Below are 17,749 nucleotides of genomic sequence, written 5' to 3' on the forward strand. Positions count from 1 at the left end.
TGTGGGAGAGATGAGTGATAGGAACAATGAGAAGATTAATACCAATAGTAATGCAGCCTTAGTGAATAGTTAAGACAGTGGTGAGGGAATTATCTGTCAAGGTCCTCTTCCAACATGATAGCCAAACATCATAATTTATTTAGCAGAGCGGTGGCATTCAGGGAAACACTGTTTTTGTGTATAGTTGTCTTGGTGTGCAGTGCTCTATAGCATCATTTTGAGGGTAGGAGTTGGTATGTCTAGGACGTGGGGGGGGGGTTGTTTGTAAATATTTTCACAGCCCTCTTTTTGACTCAGTGAAAGGCGGGTTGGTAGTAATTGTTTTTTCTGCAGTTCTAATTATCCTCTGAAATCTCTGTCTTTCTTATTGGGTTACAGAAACAAACCAGACAGTTACAGAGGTGAAGTTGACAGATTGATTACTCTAAGATACTCTATCCTACAAATATACATTATAAGGAGCATTCAGAAGCTGTAACTAATCTGGTTCAGGCAGTTTTGGCCATCTCTCATACCCATATGATGACACTGCTCTAACTTTAGCAGGCTTCTGGGTGTGGTTCAAGGTGGCGATTGTTACTTATAAAGCCCTGCATGGCATATCATTGGGCTATCTGGGAAAATATGATCAAGCAATGGATATGTGAGTGCCTAGAATGAACAAGCTGATTATTAGATGCCAGCATGGGTTTGTCAAAAATGGATCATGCCAAACAAGCCATATTGCCTTCTTTGATAAAGTGACTAAATTAGAGGGTTGAGGAAACACTTTGGATATAGCATACATAGACTTCAGTATTTGACAAAGGAGATCATAATCTATTTCTTGGTTAAGATAAAAGAATGTGGGATAGACAGTACAATGAACAGCTAAGGGAACTAAATATATTTAGCCTAACAAAGAAAAGGCTTAAAGAAGACATAATAGCTATATCCTAACATTAGAAAGGCTGTCAAAGAGGAGAGTGTGCTGATTTATTCTCCACAGCACCTGAGGGCAAGACAGGAAGCAATGGGTGGAAACCTGTCAGCAGAAGATCCAACCTGGAAATAGGAAGGGATTTCCTGATGGTGAGAACAATCAATGGAACAGCTTGCCTCACAGAGTTCTCAGTGCTCCATTGCTGGAGGTTTTCAAGAAAAGATTGGACAACTATTTGTCCAGGATGGAATAAAGCAGCGGTCCCCAAACTACAGCCCGCTGAGGCCATTTATCCAGCCCGCGGCAGCACACAAGATTTTACCAATAGATATAATAAGCTCCCGAATCTCCTGTCCACTCACTCACCGCGGTCTGCTGCTGAGCGAGGAGGAGGTGGAGAGCCAAGGGGTGGGAAAGAAAGCGGGCCTGCAGTTGGCCCCTTTTTTGCCACCTTTAGGGAGAGAAACTGTTGCTGCCCTATGGCAGAGCAGCAACAGTTCCTCTCCCTAAAGGCGAGAAAGAAAGGGACGAATTGCAGGCCCGCTTTCCTCCCTGCCCCTTGGCTCTCCACCTCCTCCTCCCCACCTCCTCCTCCGCAGTGAGTGCACGGGAGATTCAGGAACCCCCCGAATTTGCCCAGAGGTGGTGGCAGCGGCGGCGGCTTCAAGGGACCAACAGCCGGTCCTTCTCGGCGCTGCATTGCTGCAGCCTCCGAGGCTGCCCACCGAGGAGATCCCTTTGCCCCAACGGAGGTGGTGGTGGCGGCAGCCTCGGAAGCTGTAGCAACACAGCACCAAGAAGGACCGGCTGTTGGTCCCTTGAAGCCGCCGCCACCCACAGAGATCCCTTCACCCGAATGGAGGCAGCGGCGGCAACTTCAAGGGACCAACAGCCGGTCCTTCTCAGCGCTGCGTTGCTGCAACCTCCGAGCTCTGCTGCTATTCCCCGGGTCGTCGTAACTGTAATTGGAGAGAGAGACAGAGAGAGAGAGAGAGAGAAAGCCATTGCTGGAGAGAGAGATAGGGACAGAGAGAAAGAGAGTGGGTGTGAGAGAAAGCAAACAAGAAAGAGAGAGACAGAGAGAAAGTAAGGAGAGATAGAGAAAGAGAGAGGGGGGAGAGAGAAAGGAAGAGGGAGCGATAGAGAGTGAGTGAGAGAAAGCAAGCAAGAGAGAGATAGAAAGAGAGTGAGAGAAAGAAAGCGAGAGAGAAAGAGAGATGGACAGAGAGAAAGAGAGAAAGAAAGTAAGAGAGAGAGGGGGGACAGAGAGAAAGAATGAAAGAAAGAGAGAAAGAAAGTAAGAGAGAGAGGGGGGACAGAGAGAAAGAATGAAAGAAAGAGGGAAAGAAAGAGGGGGAGATAGAGAGGGAGAGAAAGAGTGTTTGAGAGAGAAAGAAAGCAAGAGAGAGAAAGAGGGAGAGAGGGAAAAAGGAAGATGGAGAGATAGAAAGGGAGAGAGAGAAAGAAAGAAAAAGGGAGAGAGAAAGGGAAAGAGGGAGAGATACAAAGAGGGAGAGAGAAAGGAAGAGGGAGAGATGGGAAGAGAGTGAGTGAGAGAGAAAGAGGAAGAAAAAAATGAGAAAATGATGAAGGGAAAGAATGAGGGAGAGGAAAATGAAACAAATGAGAGAGAAGGAAAAAAGGGAGAGGGAAGAGAGAAGTGGAGAGGAAGGAGGGAGGGAAGGAAGGAAGGAGAAATGAAGGGAGTTTGTTGATTTAAGTTTAAATTTATTTGTTAATAAAGAAGTATAAATTACTTTATTACTTAATTACTTCTTCTTTATTTTAAATATTGTATTTGTTCCCATTTTGTTTTTTACTTTAAGTAAGGTTTTTTATAGTCCGGCCCTCCAACAGTCTGAGGGACAGTGAACTGGCCCCCTGTGTAAAAAGTTTGGGGACCCCTGGAATAAAGACTCCTACCTTGGGCAGGTGGTTAGATTAGAAGACCTCTAAGATCCCGTCCAGCTGTATAAGTCGATGTTTATGTCTATTTGTGGGACTACATTTCTCCCAACAGTATGTATTCATATAAACTTAAATTTTTTATCTTTTTCTTTAATTTAATGTAATATTGTAATAAAAGAAAAAATATTGTAATAAAAGAAAAAAATAGAAAAAAGAAAATTTGCCCTTATCTTTCAGTTTTCACCTTCTTTCCTTCTTCTCTGAAGGTATTCTAAGTTGATTTGAACTTTAACTATTAAACACTGAAAATTTTATGAAGTTAACAATCATAGACTATGTGCAGTTCAAAAGTTAATAGATATTAATTAATCCTTTCTTTTTGGAAAGAGAAAATTTTAATCTCTTTTGGAAGTCAGAAAGCAAAAGCTCAGAATGAAGGAAAACTTGCAACAAAAGTTAAAGATAATTTAAACAGTTTCTTTCAATATATGTCAGCGTTCCGAGTAATGCATTTCCTAAAATCAGAACTCCGAGACAGGTAAATTCCTCAAAGATCATGTTTATTAGATGCATATCGGCACATCTACAGAAAGCCAATTCTAAAAGTTCCTGTGATTTTTCTCTACTTAAAAAAGCAAATCTTTCCTCCCCAGATTTCATAGGTCACATTGTCCAATGGAAGTAGCTGGCAGGGTGCTTGATCACTCCTCTCCTCCTTCAACTGCCACCTGTTAGGATGACCTTGGTTCCCACAAGAAAACTTTTTGTATTGACTATTAGCAAGTGTATCCATTTTCCTCCCACCCTTCCCTCTCTCAGAGTTTGTGGCAACTATGAGGCAGCAGAAGATGGCTTCAGGCAGGTTTGCTTCAGAGTTTACGACATTATCTGCAAATATCTAGAAACAAATAAAATTTAACTAAAAACCAGCATGGATTTGTTAAAAACAAATCATGCCAATCACTAAAATAGTAGACCAGCCAAATACTGTACTGTGTATACTTAGAATTCAGTAAGGCATTTGACACAGTAGACCACAAACTATTTCTTGGTAAGTTAGAAAAATTGGGGATAGACATCACCACCAGATGGATTTGTAACTGCTGGCAAACCATACTCAATGAGTCATCCTTTATCTACATGGAGGGAAGTAAACAGTAGGGTACCATAAGGCCCAAGACTTTTCAGTATCTTCATAAATTAGTTAAGATGATGCAATAGAAGGGGAACTCATCAAATTTGCAGATGACACCAAACTGGCAGGAATAGCCATCACCCCAGAAGACAAGCTCAGGATCCAGAAAGATTTTGAGAGACTTGACCTATGGGTGCTATCCAACAAGATGAAATTAAATGTGGATGGGTGTCGGCAACCCACGGTTCTGGAGCCACATGCAGCTCTTTCGGCCCACTGTCCCATCATTGGCTGGCCCTACCCCTCGCCCTTCACTCCCTTGCCTGGCCTGAGAATATAAGGGCAGTGGCAGGGATGGAGCAGCGGCTGGGGCTGATTATCTTGTGCCTCACTCTTGCTGGAGCTTCTTCTGGCCCTTGTTGGTGTTGGGCGTGCCTCAGTTGCTTGGGGAGGCATGCAACCTGTTCTTTGCCCTGAGACATTAGCCCGATCTGGCCGCAATTGATGCCATCCTCGCTAAAATGAGGTCTGGCAATGTGGGAATGGGATCTGGGAGGACGGGACATCAGAAAGGTCCACAGCAGCCAGCCATGGCTTTAAGAGATTCAGGGCAGTGGGAAAAGGGAGCTGGCCCCGCCAAACCTTACATGTCCACCCTGGGGGTCAGGCTCTGAAAAAGCCCTCAGCCATCAGCCGGTCTCTCCCCCCCACCTCTCTCGGAAAGTCGGGGCCAAGCCAGCAAGCTCTCCTTGGAACTCTTTGCTAAACTTTTATTTCTTCTTTTTGGAAATGTAGGCTGGCTGAGGAATGAGCGCCAGCTGCAGTGGAGGCTTCCCTTCAGGAGATCCTCCTCCTTCTCCTCTTACGACCCCCTGGTTGGCTGTGGCAGGACCTGGAGAGTGCGCACGCTTGGACGAGCCCCGGCTTTCCAAGACACACACACACACACACATACATACACACACACACACAGGGAGATGGAGAGAGAAGAGAGAGAGACACACACACAAGGACACACACACACACAGAGGGGGAGAAAGAGGGGACGATGGGGAGGGGGGATAGAGAGATGCAGAAAGGGGTGAGAGGGGGAGAGAAAAGGAAATGGAGAGAGTGTGATACAGAGAGGGGGGGAGATAGAGTGGGGAGAGGGGAATAGGGTGAACAGAAGGGTTTTGTGGCTGGGTAGGCATAAGTGACACTGATTTGGCCACGCCCACCCATTTTGTGGCTCCATGTATTTTTTTTTCCTTCGGGAAACGGGTCCAAATGGCTCTTTGAGTGTTTAAGGTTGCCGACCTCTGGTATAGGGTCTCCTGCTAGAGCAGGGGGTTAGGCTAGAAGACCTCAGAGGTCTCCTCCAGCTCTATTCCAATTGAATACAATATTATCAATGTTTTATTGTATTTTACTTTGTTAAATATTTCCCAGTTGCATTTTAAGCTGATCTGGGCTGCCCTCAGAAAGTTGTACGCCAAATACAGCCCATGGGCCACTTACCTGACATCTTCATTTTCACTGGATCCATAGAATTCTGTGATGAGCTGTGTGTTTTCACAACTATCAGCCAATTCACCTTTCCTGAGCTGGTTGGACTTGCAGACATTTCTTCACAAGTCTGTTATGACTTGAGGAATGAACTCTTCATGAGGCTAGCCTTGAAAAGTATGCAAACTTCTCAGTCAGATAAAATGCAGGTTGCTAGCTTGTACCGAACTATAGGAATCACAGTGTCAGTCCTGAAAAATGTGTACTATTTACCAACTGCTGGACACAATAGTGCTGGCATTGACCTTTAAAATCCTAAACAGTTTAGGGTCCATGTATATAATAAACACAGCTTCTTCCTTATTAATCTGTCCAGCTGAAATAAGCAAAAGTCCCCTGGAAACACCCCTCTTGCCTACCAAGTGCTTGGCTGCCGGATAGCCTTCTCCAGTGCAACTCTTCAGGCTACAAAAAACTCTTCCCAGGAAGTTGTGCTACACACACACACACAGTGGAAACTGATAGAAACTGCCATGATTTAACTGGCAGTTAACATTTCTGAATGTTAACTGTTAATAAGTTTTAATGTATATAGTTTTCTAATTTTAATCATATTGACTTAATGGTTGTTTCATGTGTGACCGAAAATCCCAAAGAAACAGAAAAAGGCCAGTACAACACATCATTTTAGTCTATAACTTGGCCACACACGTACATTCAAGATGGATACTGAACAGGCCTACCTTGTTCATGATCACGAATATTAATTACGGTATAGTCTCCTTTGTAACATGCAGTGCAAGGAGTTGGAAGTTTTCAGAAAGCAATGTGATTTTTTTCCCCACACACACGTCTTAAGGCAAACTTAATTAATCTCTCCAAAGCAGGAAAAATCTCAGAATTCCTTAACTATTTAATAAAAACGCTGGAAAAAACTACCTACCAGGAAAACTTCAAGTCCCTTCTTTTTTCACACTCAACAGAGGTATCCTGTCTCAGATCTGCGACAGGACCAAAAAAAAAAAAAAGGATGAAGAAAGGAGTATTTTGGGAGAAAATCTGTCATTTTTGTTTCCTTTACCAAGGAAATTTACCAAAATAAATGGACAAGAGTAGACATCCCTGTTTTCATAAGGGCCAGATCCTGAGTCATGTGAAGAGGAAAAGAGCTTCATTTCTGTTGTAATATTTTTTGAACCACAGGAATCGATCTTAGAAAACGCTTCCATGATTATCATAAATAACCCCATTGATTATAGAAAGGCCTTTGATTATGTTGATCAGATCAAACTGTGAAAAATGGTCAGAATTCCAGAACATCTCATTGTCCTCATGAGAAATGTATGTACAGGTCAGAAAGGCAAATTATAGACAAAAAAGAGCAAAGGAGACCAACAAAACTGTATACACACTTAATGTTTAGTCAACCTATAGTATATTGAACGTGCTACATATCAAGGGAAGGTGGATTGGAAGAAAATAGGTGTGGTTTTAGAACTGGAGGAAAACCTCAACAAGCTGGTTTGGTTGATGGGACCACAAAGGATCTATAAATCCTAATACTAAAAGCCAAAGAACGCAATGAAAAAATAGGACTAAAGTTAAACTTATACAGTAAATATAAGACAACCAACGAAATGCCATCACTTCTGGACACCTATAAAGATCAGAACTTTACAAGCCATGATATTCCCTGCACCACTCAATGGAAGTGAATGTTGCATTCTGAAGAAGCAAGATACTAAGAGTTTGTCTTTCAACTTCGGTTCTGTAGAAGATTCTGAGAATAGGCGTTGATTGCTTACCTGAACGCCTCTTCTCGTACGGTGAGCGGGTACAGCAGTCACATGGGTTGCTCATGTCCAATCCGGTGGAACTGAGCCTAGTATTAAAAAAGCTTGCCGGATCCGCCCCTTCCCCAGAATTCGCGAATCCATAGACTAGGCTCAGTTGTGAAGCTCTGTAGTGTTCAACTCTCATTGTTAGAGAAAGAAAGATATAGAAAGGTAAAGAAGACACATACAAGGGCGGGAAGTGACTGCTGTACCCGCTCACCGTACGAGAAGAGGCGTTCAGGTAAGCAATCAACGCCTATTCTCCGTACTGAAGGAGCGGGTCCAGCAGTCACATGGGACATACCCAATAGATGGTCCCTAGGGAGGGATTAGCTTGCTATCGTGTGAGATAACGGATTGGAGTACCCTTCTGCCGAAGGCAGCGTCTGCTGAAGCGTAAGAATCAATTTTGTAGTGCCTGATGAAGGAATTTGGCGAGGCCCAAGTGGCTGCTTTGCAGACCTCCTCCAACGGGGCTTGAGTCGCCCAAGCGGCCGAGGTGGCTGCGCTCCTGGTGGAATGCGCAGTGATGTTCCTTGGAACTGAGAGGGAGGCCGACTCATAGGCCTTAGATATAGTCCCTCTGATCCAACGGCCTATTACTGTTGAAGACACTTTGGCCCCCATGACTCTGGGATGATAGGCTACAAAAAGTGCTTCTGACCTCCGAAAGGGTCCTGTGCGTTGGATATATATTCTCAGCGCTCTGGTGAGATCGAGGGTGTGCCATCTGATTGCCAAGGGATGGTCTCGTTGGAGGCAGAAGGAAGGTAGAACAATATCCTGAGATCTGTGGAACATGGAACTGACCTTGGGTAAGAAGGTAGGGTCCAGTCGCAAGACTACCTTGTCCTGATGGAATTGACAAAGGTCCTGCCTGATTGAGAGGGCAGCCAGCTCCGAAATGCGCCGGGCAGAGGTAATAGCCACCAGGAAGGCTACCTTAAAGGATAGGTACCTGAGGGATGCCGATTTTAGGGGTTCGTATGGTGCCTGCGTGAGGGAATGGAGAACCCGTGGCAAATCCCAGGATGGATACCTGTGGACCTTAGAAGGTCTGAGGTTGGCTATGCCCTTGAGGAATTCCTGAACTTCAGGGAAGGATCGGAGAGGCTGTCTGCGGGGACCCCCTAGGACAGATGAAATGGCTGCCAGATGACGCCGGAGGGTGCTGGTGGAGAGTCCTTTATGGAAGCCTTGCATAAGGAAGGAAATAATTCTGTGTATGGGGATGCACAGAGGGGAGAGACCTTCCTGTAGACACCACTGGTGAAACTTGGACCACGTGTGGTCGTAGATTCGATTGGTCGAGCCCCTCCTGGCCTTTAGGATGACCTCCACTGAATCGGGGTCATGACCACGCAGTTCTAAATCTCTCCTGATAACAGCCAGGCGGTGAGGTGGAACCACTCCGGGTCTGGATGGAAAGAGGCCCCCTGCCGCAGCATATCCCCCGAAACGGGGAGTCGCCAAGGGTCCTGGACGGACAGCTGTTGGAGATCCGCGAACCAGGGCCGGCGGGGCCAATGAGGGGCGATTAAGATTACTCGGGCCCTCTCGGTGAGGACCTTGTGAATCACGTCCGGGAGGATTGGAATTGGAGGAAATGCGTAGAGTAGGCCTGGAGGCCATGGACTCCGGAGGGCATTGATTGCTTCCGCTCCCGGGGATGGAAATCTGGAATAGAAGCGAGGGAGTTGGGCGTTCGCATTGGTCGCGAAGAGATCCAGGACTGGTAGGCCGGATCTGAGGGTGATTTGATGGAACAGGTCTTGATGGAGGTTCCACTCTCCTGGGTCTATCGTTGCTCGGGATAGCCAATCCGCCTGGACGTTGAGGCTCCCCGAGATGTGATCGGCTAGGAGCGACTGGAGATGTTTTTCCGCCCAAAGGCCCAACTTGAGGGCCTCCCTCATGAGAGCCTTGGATCTCGTGCCCCCCTGTCTGCAGATATGGCTTTTTGTGGCAATGTTGTCGGTGAGAATGAGAACGTGCCGGTTGGGAATGCGAGGAGAGAAATGCTTCAGAGCCAGGGAAACGGCTCTTAATTCTAGCCAATTGATTGGCCTGGAAGCTTCCTCCGGGGACCACGTGCCCTGGGCTATCATCCCCTGGGCGTGGGCGCCCCATCCCGATAGACTGGCATCTGTGGTGATGACAAATTGATCCGGGCACCTGAACGGGGATCCTCTGTCCATGGCCGGAGACTTCCACCACTTGAAGGATCTGCGAACACTCAGTGGGATGACAATGCGTCGATTTGAGTTGCTGTGCCCCGATCTCTGAAAAGGCAACAGTAGCCACTGGAGTTCCCTAGCATGAAGGCGAGCCCAGGGAATGATGCCTATGCATGACACCATCTTCCCCAAAAGGGAAGATAGAGTAACTATGGATACTGAAGGATTAGATAAAATGTTAGAAATTAACTCCACTATACTGAGTTTTCTCTCGGGAGAGAGAAAAACCTGGGAGGATTTTGAATCAATAATGGATCCCAGGTGAGAAATGGAAGTGGATGGTTGGAGGTGACTTTTATCAAAGTTGATGGAAAATCCATGGTCCTGAAGGACTGACATGGTGACAGAAAGGTCTGTTTTCACTCTCTCTAGGGAGTTCCCATGAATTAAAATATCATCAAGATAACATAAAAAGTGAATGGGAGACGCCCGGATATAGGCCGCCAGGGACCCCAAGAGCTTTGTAAAGACCCGAGGGGCCGAGGAAAGGCCAAATGGCATCGCCCTATACTGGAAATGCCTGCCTTGAAAGGAAAAACGTAAATATTTCCTGTGGCATTTGGCTATAGGAATGTGAAGGTAAGCTTCAGTGAGGTCTAGGGAGACCATGAAATCTCCCGAGTGAATGGCGGCCAAAATAGAAGACAAGGAGTGCATCTTAAACTTCCTATATTTGATGAATAGGTTTAGTTTCTTTAAATCCAAAATGGCTCTCCAACCTCCGGAGGACTTTGGAACCATAAATAGGATGGAGTAAAAACCTTGGCCCCTCTGACTAGGAGGGACCGGTTGAATGGCTCTGATGGACAAAAGATGAGAAATGGCCTCCTCCATACGGTTACAATCTGAGGATGACCTGGGAGAAGGGCAGGAAATAAAACGTTTTGGGGGAGGAGAAATAAATTCTAAAAGAAGGCCTGTTTGAACAGTGTCAATGACCCAAGGGTCCTTGGAGGTGAGACGCCAATTTGAGGCGAAATGAGCTAGGCGACCCCCTATGGGAATGGAGGTAAGATTACCATCTAGGTTTTTTTGAAGCCCTGTTAGAGGAAGCTCCCCTTTGGAAACGAAACCCTCTACCCCTGGAGTTCCTACCTTGGGAACGAAAGCGGGGGGAATACTGACCTGGAGATCTCTGATAGGAAGCCGCTTGATCTTGCTGGCGCCCTGGGCGACGAAAGGACTGCGTTTTGGTAACCTTTTTGGTGGTTGGACCCAAAACCTTCTTCTTGTCCGTGGTCTCCGTGAGGAGTGGATCGAGAAGATCACCGAAGAGAAGGTCGCGCTTTAAGGGGCCCTGGGATAACTGCCACTTTTGGTGAACTCCCGCTTGCCAAGGGCGAATCCATAGGAGTCTTCTTGCCGTTGTAGAGGCTGCAATTGACTTAGCAGAAAATCTAGTAGATTGCAAGGTGGCATCAGCCACGTACTGGGCAGCTGCAAAGACCTTGTTGAAGTCTTGTTGACCTCTCAAGTCATCGGGAGGAATGTGCTGTTGAAGTTGGCGAAGCCACAGCAGCATGGCTCTGGAGAAGAAGGAGGCCGCTGCCGAACTTTTAATGGCCCAGGAATCAGCGGTGAATCCTCTTTTGAGCATTTGCTCGATGCGCTTGTCCTCTGGGCGGAGGACTTCCTCCGCCTCGCCTGGCACAGCTGCTGCCGAGTGAAGAATCTTGACAGGTTCATCTGGTTTGGGAAAGGATAGAAGCTCTTCATAGGAAGAGGAAAGTTTATACAACTTTCTGTCCTTGGTGGAGGGATTAAGGCCAGAGGCTGGAAAATCCCACTGTTTGAGTAAGGCATCTTTAAACAATTTAGGCATAGGAATTACCTCGTTATCCTCCTGTTCCTCTGTGAAGTAAGGTAAATTCTCCTCCGGAGGATCAGTGGAAGTGGAGGCTTGTTTCTCCTGGGCCGCTAATCCCGTAGAAATTCTAGCTTTGAGGAGGAGAGATTTGAATAGTTGAGAAGGAAAAATAGTAATTGGAGGAGGGACTTTTATTTGGGATTCCTCATCCTCTGATAAGCCCTGAAAAGGGTCTTCATCCTCCTCTACATCCTCATATTCATCCTGGGAGGATTCTGAATCATCCTGAATAGGAGCTCTGACCGCTGGGGAAGAACCCAAGGGGCGGGAGGAACGAGAAGGAGGGAGAGGTAAAGGAAGCTCATTGATGGAGGAGAGTTTGGCATCAATGGCTTTGGACAACACAGCAAAAATAGATTGGAACTCAGGAGGTAAACTGGAAATATCAGCAGAAATGGCAGAAGAATCCCTAAAGGCCTGGGAGGATCCTGGCTGGGGGGAATCTTCAATAATATCTGGTTCCTCTGGACCTATGCCCCATAGGTTAGGTTGGGGTCTGTCTAGGTTTGGCTCATCCAGAGATAACACAGGGACCCCAGAAGGAGGCAGACTAGAGGCCTCTGGTGGGTCTTGACTACTGATTACTTGGGCCTGCACTTTCAAACGTTTTGCTGATTTGTCATGGATTTTTTGTAGGGCTAGGTCCCTTCTCTTCTCGGCCCTGGTGACCTTGGTCGAGGGGCGGGCCCCTGGAGAAGAGGAGGAAGAGGCCTGGGGGATACTAGTAATCTCATCGCCTGTAGGCCTGGCCTCTCTGGGACCTTTAGTTGTGCCTCTCTTGGGAAAAGTAGCCATAGTCTGACAATTAACAGAAGACAAGGCTGAGCCAATAATTGAATTATAAGGAGAAGATTTCAAGGACTTCCCAAGAGGAATGGATCCTGCTTCGAGGCCTCGAAGCTGCTGAAACGTGAGGACAATCTGGGCAAACCCAGAGTTCGTGCCCCCAAATCCAGCGGGGCCAGCCTCCCTAAACTTTGTAATTAAGTAAACCAAGGCACTCTGGTTGGAGGCTTAGCCGGTGGAGAATTTAGCCTGGGACCCCCAAGGCCCGCTCCCGGATCCACGCGGTGGACTGAGGCCTACGCGGCTGGCAGAAGGCCAACACGAGAGGCCTAGATTTTAAAAAAAGGGCGCGAAGGCCTTCGCGCCGAAAAGATCGCTCCGTAGAATTTCTTTAAGGGAAAAGCGATCGACTAAGTCCAGGAGACTAGAAGGCGTCTCACTCCGCAGGAGGTATTTTATAAGCCCTTAAATATTTTGATATACAATAAATAAGCAATAATTCAATGGATAAATACTTGCACCAGGACCTCCAGGCCAAAGGATTAGAAGAATCCACAAGCGGCCGCAGGAATCGTAACCGGCAAAACCGCCGGGGGAAAACGAAACCGCAACTTCTCCCAAGGAAAAAAGCCGAGCCGCCTTTTTTACTTTTTTTTTCTTTTAAACGGCTGGCGCAATTAGTGCAAGTAATTAAATAAAGACAATAAATCTTACTACTTTTTGAAGGAAAGATCGAAGGGAAGGTGTTAGAATGTTGAACGAGCTATCACAATACAACCGCAGGATATGCGAACTGAGCGAATTCTGGGGAAGGGGCGGATCCGGCAAGCTTTTTTAATACTAGGCTCAGTTCCACCGGATTGGACATGAGCAACCCATGTGACTGCTGGACCCGCTCCTTCAGTACGGAGAATATCATGGACAGTCAAGAAAACAAACCAGTGGATCAGCAAACAAATCCAACCCAGAGTTCTCATTTGAGGCACAAATGACCAGGCCCAAATTGTCTTACTTTTGACTCATTAACTCACTGTAGTCCTAGGAAACAAAAACACCTTTATGGCCTGTAATCATTCAATCAGTGTGAATTCATGAAGACAAATGAAATTGCACATTAACATCAACAGATACAACAAAAGGAAGAGCGATGCAAATGAACGTGCTGCCTTAAAAAGCAGAGGGATAAGAACCGTGAGCAAATGCCAATAGAGAACTGACTGATGCAATTGAATTGTTCAACATTTCAACTAATGGGATCTCTCTCTCACACACATACACACACTATTCTATTATAAGCCACCCAGAATCACTTGAAACAATAAAACAAACATAATATCAATTGAATAAATAAATAAACCTACAACCACTGCATGGACAACAAACCCAAACCTTCCTGAGCCACAATGAATCCCATTCTTGGAAGCATCTTTTGATAAAGAAGAAAAGAGAAGTCTTCCCAAATTAACTTTCTGTATTGCTTCTGTACCACTGGGACAGGAATAAAGGGTAACAGCCATTGTTGCTTTTTCTTCAAAAAAATTAGTGATTATCTACTATTTTATTGTCTTAAATCCAGGCTAGTTTTTGCTTTAAAGCTCCCTTCATCTTTCTACAAATTTTAGAAACACAGAAACATAGAAGATTGCTGGTCCATCTAGTCTGGCCTTGTACTATTTCCTGTATTTTATCTTAGGATGGATATATGTTTATCCCAGGCATGTTTAAATTCAGTTACTGTGTATTTACCAACCACGTCTGCTGGAAGTTTGTTCCTAACTTCTACCACTCTTTCAGTAAAAATAATATTTTGACATCTTTTCTTCCAAGAACCACACTATAAATCTTTACATCAGCTCCTAAAATATGATTCACTTTTGAAACATAATTTGGCATTAAATATATTTTATAACATATATTTTAGTATTTTAAGAGCTTTTTTCCCCTTGCATTCAATCGTGCCCAATTCTCAAAGACTACCTGGACTTCAAGCTTTTTTCTGGAAGGTTTTTAAGTAGTTTGCCATCTGCTCCTTCCTAGAGGTGGGAGAAAGTGCTTGGTCCAAGGTCGCCCAACTGGCTTTGTGCTTGATGCAAGACTACAACTGTCAGCCCTTCCAGGTGAGGCAGAAAGGAAACATGACCAAATCAGTTCATTCTAATCTCCTGGAAGGCGGCATTAACAGAATTGTTCAAGTTTGAAAATACAAACTTCCCACAGCTACTTTTAACTGTCTAATCCCTTACGGCAAATCCTTCCTGAGTTTCTTTCTCTGAATATTAAGTCACTGGGGCTCCTGCCTCTCTTCCAGTTCTCGGGATTATTTCCCAGGCAGCCTCTCTTCCTCTTGTTCCCCAAGGTCACCCACACATTCCAATACAAGGACTCACAGTCTCTGGCTCTGCAATGAGCCATTATGAGCCCACGAATACCGTATTTTTCGGAGTATAAGATGCACTGGAGTATAAGACGCACCTTAGTTTTTAGGGAGGAAAATAGGGAAAAGAATCTGCTTACCAGATATTTATCTGGCTAGTGTCCTTAATCTGGTCAGTTTCAGCACATTATTTTATCCCCTGGTTAAGGTTTTTAAAAAACCTTATTTGGAGAGAGTAACAATGAAAAATCTTGCAAGCCATTAAAAGCTGGGGACATTGTTAGAACCTGGTTAGGGCTGGAAAGAAACATTCAGAAGTAAAACAATTAAAAAAAACTACAAAGACAGGGTTTTGAAAACATTCTTCACAGAGAGTAACAATGAAAGAGCTTGCAAGTGGATAAGAGCTGGTAACATCGTTAGCACCTGGTTAGGGCTGGAAAGAAACTTATTTGGAGCAAGTTGGAGCAAAAAAAAACTCTGCAAAGACTTAGGCATTAGAAAACATTTTTCGCAGACAGTAACAATGAAAGAACCTGCAAGATAAGAGCTGAGAAGATCGGCAGCACCTAATTATGGGCTGGGGGGAAAAAGCTTCAAAAAAAGCTGCATTCAAAGACGCACCTGCATTTTCAGCCTCTTTTAGGGAGGAAAAAGGTGCATCATACTCCGAAAAATACAGTATATTTGTTTGCACACCGTTCAGAGTCACATCAAGTGAGATGGGCAGCTGTAAATATATGACAAATAATTTAGAGAAAGTGGGGGGGAGGGAGGTTATTGAAAAAGTAGGGCCTCTCCTCCTTTATCAGGTGAAATATAAATCTGGATTATGGTTTACAGCCCACTATATTGTCCTATTGCAATGATGATGAACCTTCTCAGCACTGAGTGCGCAAACTGGAACGTGAGCACCAGAGCCCCAGAAGCCCGAAGAGCAACTGGCCAATGCGCATGCTAGGAACGAGAAGAGCAACTGGCAATGGCGCTCATTTATTTTATTTATTCGATTTTTATGCCGCCTTTCTCCTTAAGACTCAGAACATGTTAGCAATAGCACTTTTTAACTGAGCCAGCCTTTTGCCCCCACAATCCAGGTCCTCACTTTACCCACCTCGGAAGGATGGAAGGCTGAGTCAACCTTGAGCCGGTGATGAGATTTGAACCTACAGATCTGACCTACAGATCTGAGATTTGACCTACAGATCTACAGTCAGCTTCAGTGGCCTGCAGTACAGCACTCTATCTGCTGCGCCACCCTGGTGCATGTGCCATAGGTTTGCCATCACAGTCCTATTGAGTCTGCTTAGTTCTTCCCAACTTAAAAAAAGAGGCTGATCAGAAAAAAACAGTCTCTGGTTTGCCACTTCCCGTCAAGTCACTGGTCACTGATCATAATTACATTTGATAGTTAACAACCCTAATTGGAACCACAATTGTACTGCTAAGCATTTCCGCTAACTAGGAAAGCAGGTAACTATGACTGTATGGGTAGTCCTCTACTTACAACCACAACTGAATCCAAATGTTGTTAAGTGAAATTTAAGTGAATTTTACCCCATTTTACAACTTTTCTTGCCACAGTTGTTAAGTTAGTAACAAGCATGTTAAGTGAAACGGGTTTCCCTTTTGACTTTGCTTGTCAGAAGGGGATCATGTGATCCCAGAACACTGCAATTGTCAGTTGTGAAGCATCCGGCTGTAAATCACATGACCACAAGGATGCTGCAATGGCGATAAGTGTGAAAAATGGTTGTAAGTCACTTTTTTCAGTGCTATTGTAACTCTGGACGGTCGCTAAATGAACTGCTATAAGTTGAAGACTACCTGTATTTTCTAGATAGAAAGAGATAAAACTAGTCAGTTTCACATCTTCCTCTTCATTACTTCATTTATTTATTTGTTATGTATTTATTTATTTATTTTATTCGACTTCTATTCCAAAGGACTCAGTGCAGCTTGCCTCTTGATCACTCCCTCACCCTTGGGGAATGCTCTAATGCCAGCCTACTGTCTTATATACATAGAAAGCATCCCCGTGGTTCTAAGTGCTAGCAGAGACCAGCGCAATTCTGCTATTGCACCTGGGCAGCCACGCGCGCCCCTTCGTGTCCGCGTGCGATTTCACTCCCTGCCCAGGTGCAGTAGCAGAATTGCGCTGGACTCCGCTAGCACTCAGAGCCATGGGGCCGAGCATATGTCACTGTCCCACCTTAGCAGTCCACCTCTGGTCACATGGCAGCCTGGGGCTGGGAACTGCAGGAGTGCTGAAAAAACACATTACAGCGCTCTCTTGAAATCTCTTTCTCTCCAATCTCTCCAATCCATAAGGGGAATAGGGAGGGGAAAAACACCATTTCTGTAGACACTCTCTCCTTTGTCTGACCCCCTCCCACTGCAAATGTGAATATTTTCTTTTGATCTGTGGAAGAGCAAACAGCTTACTCTCTGGAAATCTCTTCCTCACCAAGCTCTCCACTTTGCCAGAAAGGCAAAGGAGAAATTGTCTACAGAAATCACTTGCTTCCTCAACTCTCTACAGAGCAAACAGATTGGAGAAGATTTCAAGAGAGTACCATAAGCTGTTTGTATAATGTGCCCCAGGCTGCAGGTATGATTGCATTGTTTTCAATGTGCAAGGCGGAGGGGAAAGAAACCCACAGGTCAGGCACAAGACAACACATACTGATTGCAATGGCAATAAAATGATTGAGGAGCACTGTGAAGGTCATAAATGGACCATAACTTTATTTTTTCATTGGACTATTGTAACTTTGAACAGCCGCTAAACAACTGGTTGGTAAGCAAGGACCCTCAGTAGTTTGAAGTTATTTATCACCAAGTTGGAATCTAAAGCTTAGGGTCTAACACTGGTTTCCAATTGTTACTGTAGTTTGGGAGCAGAATGCCTGAAGCCCTTGCTAGAATGCAACATTAAATTCTTTCTCCCTGGAAAGTTTCTATTCATTGTAGCTGCACCCACTGACAGTAGAAGCTCCGTGAGAACAAATCAGCCACTGTAACATAGGCCCACCATTCTGAATAAGAAATGAGAATTCTTTTCAAATCCAAATCATCGTTTTGCATGAATATGGTAATTGTGCTAGAGGATTTTTCTACAGCAACATATACATTTCTCAAATCTTATCTTATCATTTTGGAATACTGGTTGGTAACGCAAAACAATTTCAATCTTA

General features: G+C 45.0%; 1 protein-coding gene across 4 annotated transcripts in view; it reads right to left on the bottom strand.

The window, feature by feature from the left end:
- The window catches only part of GARRE1 (granule associated Rac and RHOG effector 1), a 73,569-nt gene that overhangs the window by 48,523 nt on the left and 7,297 nt on the right, over positions 1-17,749 (bottom strand). Inside the window, exon 2 of one of the 4 annotated variants that reach the window (XM_070760653.1) lies at positions 6,397-6,454. The exons of the other annotated variants lie outside the window; for them this stretch is intronic. The gene's annotated coding sequence lies outside the window, so the exon portion shown is untranslated. The remainder of the gene's footprint in view (positions 1-6,396; positions 6,455-17,749) is intronic. 4 annotated transcript variants of the gene reach the window in all.

The sequence above is a fragment of the Erythrolamprus reginae genome, chromosome 9 (assembly GCF_031021105.1).
Source record: "Erythrolamprus reginae isolate rEryReg1 chromosome 9, rEryReg1.hap1, whole genome shotgun sequence".
Classification (NCBI taxonomy): Eukaryota; Metazoa; Chordata; class Lepidosauria; order Squamata; family Dipsadidae; genus Erythrolamprus; species Erythrolamprus reginae.